We start from the raw sequence: 13,276 nt of genomic DNA, 5'->3' as shown, positions 1-13,276 counted from the left end.
ACCACAAGTGTATGACCTGCTGGTCACCAGAGCCAGGCCATCTGGAGTTGTCACCTGGGTGTCAGTTGCAAAAATCCATGCTCCAAGCAGGTGTATAAACTCCTATCTGGGTGATACTGGGGAACTGTAGCAAGGCAGAGGAAGAGTGCAAACAGCATCCATTGGCCTACATTCCCTGAGAGCACCTCCATAAGCCTCTCAATGTGTGCCTAATCCTGAAGCCTGGCCCTCGGGCTAAAACTCCAGAACAAGCAAATAGGACTCTTTCATAGAAAGACTTGGGGTGTGTTTCAGCCTGCTATCTGTGCAGTGCCCTGGGCCTGTAGCCTGCTGAGAACTGCAGGGGTGTTGCAGTCCCTGGGACCCAGTAATGCAAGCCATTTGACCACCAGAGCCAGGGGCTCAAGGGGTGTCCCCTGGGTGGCAGTCATAGAAACTGAGGTGCCAGATGTGTGTCAGAGCTCCCCTCTGGGAGACACTGGCACTCAAGAGCACTGCAGAGGGAGAGCACACATATAATGCTGACCCTCCAAGGTCTCTGGAAAGCATTATAGTCAGCCCTTAGATGTGTGTTTAATTAGAATTCTGCTCCTCAGGCTGAAGCTATGATGAGAAACTAATAAGCCTCTTTCACAGAAAGATTGAGCTCCTGGGTCTATTGCCTTTTGCTGAGCCCTAGGAGTGGTCGCCCTTTAAGAATTATTTGTCAGTTGCTTATAGTCCTATGGGACCTGTGAGCATAAACCCCGCTGGCCACCAGGGCCAGGTGATGTAGAGCTGTCCCCTGGTAGCAGCCAGTAAAATTGGGGCACCAGACAAGGGTATAAGTTCCTTTCTAGGGAATACTGGCAAGCTGGAGTAAGGCAGAGGGAGAGTGCAAAGATTGTCTCTACTGGCCTCTGTTTTCTGATAGCTCCTATGCATGCCCCTAGATGTGTGCCAAACCAAAAGCCTGACCCTCAGACCAAAGCTCCAGGATAAGCAAATAGGCCTCTTTCTCAGAAAGATTGGGAGTGTGTTTCATTCTGCTGTCTGTGCAGTGCCCTGGGGGTGGTAAACTGCCAAGAGCCATCCCTCTGATCGTTCTAGTCCCACAGGACTGTTGCCCTGACCTCCAGAGCCAGGTAATCAAGGCACATGCCCAGGGTGGCCCCCACAAAAACCAGAGAACCAGAGAAGAAACCCAGAGCACCAGACACATGTAAAACTTCCCCTCTGAGAGATACTGGCACACTGGAGTGTGGCAGAGGGAGAGTGTGCAGATGGTAACTGCTGGCTGGAGTGAGGCAGAGAGGGAGAATAAGGATAGTGCCGCTGGACAGAAAAAAAAGATGGTAAGTGAAGATGGTGCCCACCAGCCCCTGATCCCAGAGACGATCCCAGCAGACTTCTAGGTATGTGGTAATTTAGATGCCTGCCCCTCAGGCTGATGCTTTAAGAGTAGCAAATGAGCTTCTTTCATATAAAGTCTGGGCAAGATCAGCTGTTTCCCTGGGGCAAATGAGTACGAGTGTGTGAGCCCTTTAAAAGCCATTTCTCAGATTGCTATTGCCTTGTGGGTCTCGTGGTCATGACCCCCAGTGGTTTTCTAAAGCTAGGTGTTTGGAGGCTCATATCTCAGGTGCAGGTCTTAAAAGTTGGGGTGCCCAATGTGGGGCTCAAACCCTTCACTCTACAGGGAGAAGCTCCTGATGGGGGTCATTACTCCAGGGGCGGGCTTTATGGCAAGATTGTGTCTCAACTTCTCCTACCCACTTCATTGTGGGGTTTTTTGTAGTTCACTTGATGTGTAGTCATTATTTAGCTAGTTTTTAGGTTTTTCTCAGAGGAAATTGTTCCATATGTAGCTGTAGATCCAGTGTGTCTGTGAGAGGAGGTGAGTTCAGGCGCTTTCTATGTTGCCATCTTGAACCAATGACGTCAATATTTTGATTTCCTATCTGTCTAACTTACTAAATTCTCTTACTTACAATTTATTTATTTATTTTGTGGTACGCGGGCCTCTCACTGTTGTGGCCTCTCCCGTTGTGGAGCGCAGGCTCAGCGGCTATGGCTCACGGGCCCAGCCGCTCTGCGGCATGTGGGATCCTTCCAGACCGGGGCACAAGCCTGTGTCCCCTGCATCGGCAGGGGGACTCTCAACCACTGCGCCACCAGGGAAGCCCTTACAATTTTAAGTGTGTTTGTATATTCCTTTGCATTATCTACTGAGACAGCTTTTTATCTGTAAATAATTTTTTTTTCTGATTTCACAGTCTTTGTAACTTTTCCTCCCATCTTTTCTGGTTTGTTTCTCACTGCCTCTTTGATCAGATCTTTATTCAAAATGAGCTGTCCAAAATGATTTGACCTTTATGGAATAAATAAATTTAAGTTTATGCAGCAGCCTTCTTCTGTGGATTTCTTTTCTGCTGGCTTTTCAGCTGGTGGTTTCTTGGTAGCAACAGCCTTTTTTTCTTTCCCTCCAAAGCTTTCAAACACCAACAGTCTTCTTTCTACACTACCACTGGCTTCTTGCCTGGAAACCCCTTCTCATCTGATTTGGCTTCTAGTACTGAGTTGTCTACCTGGACTTTGTGATTCTTGGCCTGGTGAGGAATGATGTTCCAGTGCATGGTTTTTGCGTATGGGTTTAGCTTCAATGTGATTCTCAGGTTTTTAAGTGGATTCTTCTGTAGAAGTCTGTGATGAATCTTCTTGCGTGGTTCTTGGAAGGATCTTTGGATCTCTGGGCTTTTCAAGATTCTGCTAAGGTCTGTATTGAGCATTTTATGCATGGGAAGGTTGCAGTCATTCTTGAGGGAGGCAGCTTCACATCAAGTGCCATGCACATCACATCCTTTTGTGGAAAGCACTTTCAGTCCAAATGCAGAAACGTCCCACATGCCCACCAGGAACAAGTTTCAACATGTTCACTTTGCTTATTTTAAGCAGAGTGATTGTAGGAATGTTTCTGAAGTCCTTGATAATGCAGGGCCCCCTGTGCTGGATACAATTATAGCTTCTCATTTTGCTTTGCCAGCTCTCATTTGCTGAGAGGCATAGACCTTTTTGATATCATTCCAGGCCCTAAGCTTCTTAAGAAGCAAGACAGCCTCCTTGGTCTTCTGGTAGCCTTCAGCTTTATCTTCAGCCACCAAAGGAAGTTCAGAAACTTCCTCAGTATGATGAGCTTTAGACAGGACCAGCACGGGCAAGGCTGAGACAGGGCACAGCAAATGGCACATCACTTCTGTGTTGTGTTCATTCTGTGGGTGCCAGTTGTGTTTTTGGTTGATGACAACATGCGGCCCACAATCCATATTTCCAAAAGCACCCTAGCCATAATTATGGGCTAAATACTCACTACCTTGTAAATAAAACTGTAGGTCACTTTGAAACTTTGTGGCATCCCTTGTGCTTTCTTTCTGAGACACACACGCTTTTTGGACCTCTCACTCTTCAAAGCAAGGAATGGACTTACTGGGTGCGGATTGTGGAGGTACCAGCAAGGTCATGCTAGTCTAAAGAAGAGTGAATTTGCGGCAATTCCAACCCAGAATTCTTGATGACTATCTGGGGGACAGGTACCAACACTAGAACAAAAACAAACAAAGGTTCCTCAAAATTTGGGAACTGGACCAATGACCAGATGAAAAGCAAGCTGGATGTGCACGTGTTCTGGGATGGCTGCCTGAAGCCTGGAGGATTTCTGATGTATTGTCTTTATGGACAGGCATTGCTTGCTATGTGTATTGAGCTGGCATGAAAGTATAGCAGCAACTGGGACACACTGGCTTTTGTCTCTTAATCTGCAAGCCCATGGTTTTCTAGTGGGCAGAATGGTGACAGTGTGATGATGATTTTCAGCTCATATGAAAAAGCTAATTCTTTATGGTAATATAAATCCATCAACCACGAGCTGAGCATAGCTGTGAAGAAAATTTGTCAGGTTAAGCAATTATAGCACTTGGTGACACAATATTTGACAGAAACCACATTTCTGTTACATTAAGGCATCCAAGTTGATCTTTTAAAGCATGACTTTCTCTTATTTTTTAAACTGTATTATTATAACACGTCACTTTTGAGCATCTAGCAATATACCATCCTGCCCTATTGCTCTCGAATTTGATATGAGTGAATGTCTGCCTTAAAATGCTCACAGTAACACGTTTTTGCTCCCCAGCCCCCAGGGAACAATGTTTTAATTAACATATGCATTATACAAATATCTGCTCATCTTGGTTTTCTGCATGAAAGGGATTGAAAGTTATTCCACCAAAGAAGCAAAATCAACACACTCAAAGGCTGGGTACAGGTATATTAGCATTTCAGAGGCTCAAGTGTCATAACTGGTTTAACTAAACAAAGCCGTAATGTACATTTCAGAAAACTGCCAGGAAGGAAGATCAATTCTGTATTTGAATTGAATTCAAATAAATCCAGCACCATGTATCCACACTCAGCATATCCCTACCAGGGTTTCTACAAATTATTTGCAATCAAAACCTTAAACTTGTTTGAAAAGAGACAAAACTGAAAGGTTTGTCCTTACAGAATTATGGAAATATTTTCCTTAAGAGTGGTTAATGGTTACATGCTATTTTTCAATTTCTACCTTGGTATAATTATTAAAATTTTAAACTTTAATTATAAATGTATTCATTTTGTTTGGGAGATGGACTAAGTGAATAGATGGTATATAATGCCTAGAGTCAGATTGATCAATGGTAGTGAAGAAAGCATACCAACTATTAAGTCATGTGTACATTTATATGTTTCTGCAAATTGATGGGAAATTGGTCTTTTAAAGGAAATCTAGGAAGCTAAGGAATTGGGATTACTATTTAGTACTTAAAAATTATTTTTCATCTATTCTGAATCTTAGAATGAGGCAAGATGCTGGTGTAGTGTTATAATATTTCAAAGATACAATGCAGATGGAAAGCTGACAAATTTAAGATCTGTTTAAAGAATAAAATCAACAAAACACAGTTTTTCAGATTAAAAATAAATTTATAGGATTTCTTTTTTACTTCAAGTCTCTGTTTATTTGGCGCTCTAGTTTGTGTGAAACATTGTATCTTATTCTTCAGTTAAAATATAAAATATGATAAGTTTCTTTTAGAAATACTAAAATTAGAGGCAACTATTCCACATTATGAAGACCACCAGAGCTGCAGCATTGCACAACTGCAGTTGGAATTGTTCATATAGAAAATGGCAGCCCCACTGTGCAACTACTTGTGAATGGAGCCTGCCGGTGCTGAGCAATGCCCTGCAGCCTCCATGAGGACTGTGAATGTTTCTCATCTTTTGTATCAAGTACATAAAGAGGAGGACTTGAAACTCTTCACTAGTTTTCCACTCTCTGTCTCTCCCCCACTACTGACAGCTCTTTAAATTACCTGAGTATCTTCTCCACTCCCCTGGAGGTGATTAGCCTCGTTGGCTTGTCCTGTTATTGTGTCCAAGGGAGATGCAATACAGAGCCCTTAAGAGAGTACTAGCTTCTTTTTCTGTTAAAGATAAAAGAATGGGAACAATAAACCAGGATTCTTCAGTGACCCTATGTAGAGCACAGCCACACGTTCTTGCTTGACATCACAGACAAATCTGTACGAAGATCTTAGTTTGCAACGTGATACCCAGCCATTCTTAACATTGGTTAGGCTAGGAGATTGCAGATCATAGTCTGTCTTGGTTAAAAGATTAATACCCTAAGTACTTGCAGCCCTATTCTAGTGGATTCGTTACAACTTATTGATGGAATCATGTTTCAAAGTACTTACCTCATCTGTAAAATGAGGATAATTCTTTCTTGGCTAATGTAGTGATTCTACAATGTATTAATATATTAACTCTTGAATGGTCTCGGATCTCCTCTTGTTGGTCTTAAATTTGGGTTCCCCGAGGAAATGTGTACACACCTATATATATGTGTGTGTGTGTGTGTGTATATATGTATATACATACATGTGTATCTATGTATACACATCTCTATATGTATTCTCAGACAATTTTAGTTATGAACAAACTTTCATAAGTTGTTTCTTGTGGCAGTGGCTTTGGATCTTTTCAATTTATGATGCAATATTTAGTGACTGAAGATTTCTATACATTTTTACCTCATTTCATTCAATATCTCTGCCACTTTTTGCTATCTCCTACCTGTGTTCCAATTGCATGTTTCGTGGTAACTTTTTTTGTTATATGTAAGTACGATGATGTTAGCTAGGTATTAATCAGAGATGTTTGGGTAAAGGATCTGATAATAGAAAACTTGGGGGAAAGTGCATATTACTCCATTTTAAAGACACCTTCTATAAAAATAATGTCTGTACTGAACATATTTACTAGGGGTGAGTGATCACACACAAAAAGTCTGCTCCCCTTGTGCTTTTAAATATGCAGCAAATCAATAGTGTTTGGTAGGGCTTCCCTGGTGGTGCAGTGGTTGAGAGTCCTTCTGCCGATGCAGGGGACTTGGGTTCATGCCCCGGTTCGGGAGGATCCCGTGTGCCGCGGAGCGGCTGGGCCCGTGGGCCATGGCCACTGAGCCTGCATGTCTGGAGCCTGTGCTCCGCAACGGGAGAGGCCACAGTGGTGAGAGGCCCGCGTAACCCAAAAAAAAAAAAAAAAAAAAAAAAAATGTTTCGTAGAAAGATATTTGGGAGATTTGAGAAATAAATTGAAGCTGTATTTTTAGTATCCAAAACAACAACAGAAAAATGAGGCTCAAGTGGTTTATATCCCTGAAATGAAAAACAAGCCCATGGAAAATAAACATGCATATCTAAAACTCTAATGTATTCATGGCCCTTCAGAAACACAATTCTGATTGGCTGTGTATCAAAATCTCTTTGGGATTACATTCTCCAGATTTTAAATTTATAAGGAAAACACTGCAAAACACAGCATCTGTCAGATATGATGTGAACTACTAGCTTAAGGCAGTTAATATTTCTACATTAGTTTGTACTCCATTTCTTTCGATGATGTCATATCTTTAAGAAGCTGGGTTTTCATTGATTGTTCTGACAAAAAATAAATACTGAACAAAAATCAACATGGAATGGGAAAGGAGGGTGGCAGCATCCAATCTGATGCCTTGATCTGATAAGTTCCAAGAGTTGGGGACTTCCCTGGTGGTGCAGTGATTAAGAATCTGCCCGCCAGTGCAAGGGACATGTGTTTGATCCCTGGTCTGGGAAGATCCCACATGCTGTGGAGCAACTAAGCCTGTGCACCAAAACTACTGAGCCTGTGCTTCAGAGCCTGCAAGCCACAACTACTGAGTCCACATGCCACGGCTACTGAAGACCACGTGCCTAGAGCCCATACTCCGCAACAAAGAGAAGCCACTGCAATGAGAAGCCTGCGCACCGCAACAAAGAATAGCCCCCGCTCGCCACAACTAGAGAAGAGCCTGAGTGCAGCAACAAAGACCCAATGCAGCCAAAAATAAATAAATAAATAAATTTATTAAAAAAAATAAAAGTTCCAGGAGCACAAATCCATTTAGTGTGTAACTGTGGCTATTTAAAAATGAAACATATTCTTTTTTAATTTATAGGTATTGTTTATTCAAAAGTAACTAAGTTGTTAAGACATAAATTATTAAATTGTCTGAACCTAACTACTTCATAAACAGAATGATTAACTGTTGCTTTTGGCCTACCAAACGTCATGGAAATATTACTGAGACACTAAGTGTCCTGTAAACCAAGGGAATCTGGGAACCTCTGAATTACACAGTTTTGTTGTTTGACACTTGGAAACTTTGGATCTGTTGTTTTTCTTTGAAAATAATCAACAAAGGCCAAGTGATACTCTAGGAAGTTTTTTTGGGGGGGTGTGCATATGGTTTCTAGACTATGGCTAAATATTCCCCAGATCACCAGTCTCTAACTTCCAATGAATTAAACTGGTGTTTTCTTATTTAGATAGTTTAGTAGCCTGTTCTACTTTCCACAACCCTCACTTCTGGTGTGAGACCGATGAGGCTGCTCCACGGTAGACATAGAAGTTCTTTACTAGGGGGACTCTTAGTGATTTGGTTCTGAGAAGCCCAGACATAAGGAGTTGTAAATGGGAAACCATTTCACACTGCTTGATGAAGGAATTGTTAAATCCAGGTTTGGGATTCGTTCTTGGACCAACCTGAGAAAGTGAAAATTATTCTCACCTTGGTCCTCATTCCAAAGGATGTGAAAATTATCTTAAGTCTCCAGGGCAGCAATACGGAGCCAATTAGCAGTCACCTTTCCTCTACCTCATCAAAAAGTCTTCACTCTTCAGTGTTTAGCTCAAATTCCATTTTCCTCCTGAGTCTCGCCTTAATCCCCCAAATGAAGTTAGTCCAAGGCTTCCTTGGGTACTCATTTATATCAGTGTTCCTTATTGTTTATTTGTGCTTCCCCTAGTTTGTAAATTTATGAAAAATAGAAATATACTTAGGAAATCTTTTTCCAGTTGTCCTAATGAGCTTCATAATCTCAGCAGTAGCCACAGACTCAATGACTTTTTTTGTCTTTTGGAAAAAAAGTATCATTAACAAATTATTATTGTTGTCCATTGCAAGACTTCTTAACTTTCTGACACTCATATAAAATGATAATAACTCTATAACATATCAGGATAAATGGATAAGGGCATGACTGACTGAGGGGGGAAGGCTCTGGTCACCCACACCTTTGTGAGGCATTGATATCTCAGCGCACCTGTAACCCATGGGTGGCACACCACTGCACTCTGATATATTGATTGGTAAGCTGGGTTTTATTGTACTTTGGTTACAATAACATCTTTGTGTATTCTCAGAAGGCAACTTATAAACATTATAACAAATGTAATGTGTAAAACTTAGAAAACTCACATAAAATCTCTCTGTTCCAAAATCACTGAGCTTGCTATTTAACGTTGTTATTGAAGTACCATGCAGAGCTTGCCAGGAAACCCATCTTTCCCTGGGGCTTCTGCCCACAGAGGGATGTTCTGGGGTAGAGTCATTGAACACTAGTCTTTTGAGATTCCATTACTGTAATCGTTTCTCATTCATGGACTATTTGCTGGACTGAGATCTGGAGTGTAAGTCAGGGAAGTAACACAGATGAATAGGCCTGAGTCAGTGCAGGGTAAGGAATGTAAAAAGTCATAAGACCATAGTAGTCTGGATCCATCATGTAACTCCACTGTTTAAAACCTTACAGTGACTGTCCCAAAATTTAGAATATAATCCAAATTCTTCACTGTGATTTTCACGGTTGTATGCTGTACACTGCTTATTTCTCTAGCCTTTCAATCATTATACAAATAGTCATTGAGTACCTACCATATTCCAATCACGTGGGATATGTATGTGAACAAAATTAAGATCTTTGCTTTCATGGTGTTAACATCTGAATGTAAAGAAAAAATAGACAATAAGCCATAAAATAAACATGTAAATAGAATTTTAGAGGTGATAGGGCTATGAGAAAAATAGCTGGGGAAGTTATAGGGGATTGAGAGTACCAACAGGAATGGGGTCAGCAATTTTTTGTGTGTGTAAAGGGCCAGATAATATTTTAGACTTTGCAGACTGTAGGGTCTCTGCTTATAACACAAAGACAGCTACAGATAATATGTCAATGAATGGGCATGGCTATGCTCCAATAAAGCTTTACAAAAACAAGCAGTTGGCCTGATTAAACTGATGGGCTGTAATTTGAAGGCTCCTAGATTACAGTTTTAAATCATCACTCGGGAATGCATCATTGAGAAGGTAGGATTTGGGAAAAGTTACTTTCTGTCCCATTGTCCTATATAATTTTAATCAGAGCATTTATCACGTTAACATGTTTTACTAGGATGTTTGTTGGCAAGCTTTGTTTCTGTCTCTCCTAATGAGTATGTAAGTGCCATGAGAGCAGTGAGCTGATTTCATTTTTGCTCAGCACCTAGAAGAGTGATGGCACATAGTAGATAGTCAACAAATATTTGTTAAGTGAATGAGTGCAGAGTGAATGCCATTCTAAAGAGAGCAGCCTATATTTAGTTCCAGCAAATTATAATCATGATAGATTGAGGTGTTTGTTACTAGATCTTCTGAGTTTGCAAGAGATTCTAGAGATCCAAATTTATATGTAAAATCTCTCAATTTCAAATGACTGCAACTAATAGAAAATATAAAAACATTTGCATGTCAAACTAAATATTTATGCAAATATTTATCCAGGACTTCTATATTCATTTATGGGGTGAATCAGTTGGTGTTTTTACTTGAGTATCTTTTCTACACTGTGTGTTATGAAAGGTGATTTAAGTGACTTGTATAGGTCAATGGGTAGTTAGTAGCAGTATAAATTGCACTCACTTCTTTTGACTTCCTACCAAATATATTCTCTGCTGGTAAGAACTGCACATGTTAAAATCCCATAGATTTTGGTTTGTTGTGTATTCCTTGTCATTTGTCTCTAGGTATTTTTAAATTTCCTCTTTGATTTCTTCACTGATGCATTGGTTGTTTAGTAACGTATTGTTTAATCTCCACGTTTGTATTTTTACAGTTTTACTTTTTCCTGTAATTTATTTCTAATCTCATAGCATTGTGGTTGGAAAAGATGCTTGATATAATTTCAATTTTCTTAAATTTACTGAGGCTTGATTTGTTGCCCAATATATATCCTAGAGAATATCGCATGTGCACTTGTGAAGAAAGTGTATGCTTTCTTGCTGCTTTCAGATGGAATTCCCTGTAAATATCAGTTAAATCCATCTGGTCTAACCTGTCATTTAAGGCCTGTGTTTCCTTATTGATTTTCTGTCTGGATGATCTGTCCATTGGTGTAAGTGGGGTGTTAAAATCCCCCACCAGTACTGTGTTACCGTCATTTTCCCCTTTTATAGCTGTTAGTATTTGGCTTATATGTTGAGGTGCTCCTATGTGGGGTGCATATATATTTACAATTGTTATATCTTCTTGGATTGATCCCTAGATCATTATGAACTGTCCTTCTTGTCTCTTGTAACAGTCTCTATTTTAAAGTCTTTTTTTCTGGTATGAGTATTGCTACTCCAGCTTTCTTTTGATTTCCATTTGCATGGAATATCTTTTTCCATCCCCTCACTTTCAGTCTGTATGTGTCCCTAGGTCTCAAGTGGGTCTTTTGTAGGCAGCATATATACGGGTCTTGTTTTTGTATCCATTCAGCAAGTCTATGTCTTTTGGTTGGAGCATTTAATGCATGTACATTTAAGGTAATTATTCATATGTATGTTCCTACTGACATTTTCTTAACTGTTTTGGGTTCGTTTTTGTAGGTCTTTTTTCTTGCCTTCCTCTTTTGTTATCTTCTCCTGTGATTTGCTGACTATCTTTGGTGTTGTGTTTGGGTTGCTTTTTTTTGTGTGTGTGTGTATCTCTTGTAGTTTTTTGGTTTGCTATTCCCTTGAGGTTTTGATATAGCAGTCTGTATATGTACAAGGTTGTTTTAAGCTGCTCGTCACTTTCCCACCTAGAGAAGTTCCTTTAGCATTTGTTGCAAAGCTGGCTTAGTGGTGCTGAACTCTCTTAGCTTTTGCTTGTCTGTAAAGCTTTTAATTTCTTGATTGAATCTGAATGAGAGCCTTGCTGGGTAGAGTATTCTTGATTGTAGGTTTTTCCCTTTCATCGTTTTAAATATATCATGCCACTCCCTTCTGACCTGCAGAGTTTCTGCTGAAAAATCAACTGACAACCTTATGGGGATTCCCTTGTACATTATTTGTTGTTTTTAATATTTTTTCTTTGTCTTTAATTTTTGTCAGTTAGATTAATATGTATCTTGGCACGTTCCTCCTTGGGTTCATCCTGTATGGGACTCTGCGCTTCCTGGATTTGAGCGAATGTTTCCTTTCCCATGTTAGGGACGTTTTTGGCTGTAATATCTTCAAATATTTTCTCAGGCCCTTTCTCTTTTCTCTTATCCTTCTGGGACCCCTATAATATGGATGTTGGTGCACTTAATATTGTCTCAGAGGTCTCTGAGATTGTCCTCATTTCTTTTCATTATTTTTTCTTTTCTCTGTTCTGTGGCAGTAATTTGCACCACTCTATCTTCCAGTTCACTTATTCATTCTTCTGCCTCAGTTATTCTGCTATTGATTCCTTCTAGTGTGTTTTTCATTTCAGTTATTGTATTGTTCATCTCTGTTTGTTCTTTAAATCTTCTAGCTCCTTGTTAAACATTTCTTGTATCTTTTTGATCTGCGCCTCCATTCTTTTTCTGAGATTTTGGATCACCTTTACCATCATTACTCTGAATTCTTTTTCAGGTAGATTGCCTATCTCCTCTTTATTTAGTTGTTCTTATGGGTTTTTATCTTGTTCCTTCATTTTCAGCATATTTCTCTGTCATCTCATTTTGTCTAACTTTCTGTGTTTGTGTTCTCCTTTCCACAGGCTGCAGGATCGTAGTTCTTCTTGCTTCTGGTGTCTGCCCCCTGGTGGGTGAAGTTGGTCCAGGGGCTTGTGCAGGATTCCTAGTGGGAGGGACTGGCACCTGCCCTCTTGTGGGTGGAGCTGTGTCTTGCCCCTCTGATGGGTGGGGCTGTGTCAAGGGGTGTTTTTTGAGGTAGCTGTGAGCTCAGTATGACTTTAGGCAGTCTGTCTGCTGATAGGTGGGGCTGTGTTCCTGTCTCACTGTTCTGGGCATTCCAGCTCTGGAGCCTGTAGGCTGTTGGGTGGGGCCTGGTCTTGGTCCAAAATGGGGACCTCCAGGAGAGTTCACGCTGATCAATATTCTCTGGGGCCTCTGCCACCAGTGTCCTCGCCCCCACAGTGAGTTATGGCCAACTCCTGCCTCCCCAGCAGACCCTCCCAGACTCCTAGTCAGGTCCAGCCCCATCTTGGACGTCTTGCTTTGTGCTGGGTCCCAGTGCATGTGAGGTCTTGTGTGCACACTGTAAGGGTGGAGTCTCTGTTTCTCCCTGAGTGTGGAGCTCCTGCACTCAGGCCCCACTGGCCTTCAAAGCCAAATGCTCCGGGGGTTCTTCCTCCTGATGCCTGACCCTCAGACTGTCGTGGAGGGCTATTTTAATGTGGAAACATCCCTGTATAGTCTCTGCATGTTTAATATTTTTTGTTGCAAGTGCTGTTTTTATTTTTATTTATTTATTATTATTTTTTAAAATTTATTTATTTTACTTATTTTTGGCTGCACTGGGTCTTCGCTGCTGTGTGCAGGCCTTCTCTAACTGCGGTGAGCGGGGGCTACTCTTCGTTGTGGTGAGTGGGCTTCTTGCTGCGGTGGCTTCTCTTGTTGTGGAGCAC

At 40.9% G+C, this 13,276-nt stretch overlaps 1 pseudogene; it reads right to left on the bottom strand.

Annotated features, from left to right (window-relative positions):
* Positions 1-2,495: 2,495 nt before the first annotated feature.
* On the bottom strand, positions 2,496-12,851 carry LOC103071572 (60S ribosomal protein L4 pseudogene; annotated as a pseudogene).
* Between the last annotated feature and the right edge of the window lie 425 nt (positions 12,852-13,276).

This window comes from Lipotes vexillifer, unplaced genomic scaffold (assembly GCF_000442215.2).
Source record: "Lipotes vexillifer unplaced genomic scaffold, Lipotes_vexillifer_v1.1 scaffold1211, whole genome shotgun sequence".
Taxonomy (NCBI): domain Eukaryota; kingdom Metazoa; phylum Chordata; class Mammalia; order Artiodactyla; family Lipotidae; genus Lipotes; species Lipotes vexillifer.
The sequence above is the reverse complement of the archived record's forward strand: the minus strand, read 5'-3'. Positions and strand labels throughout refer to the sequence as shown.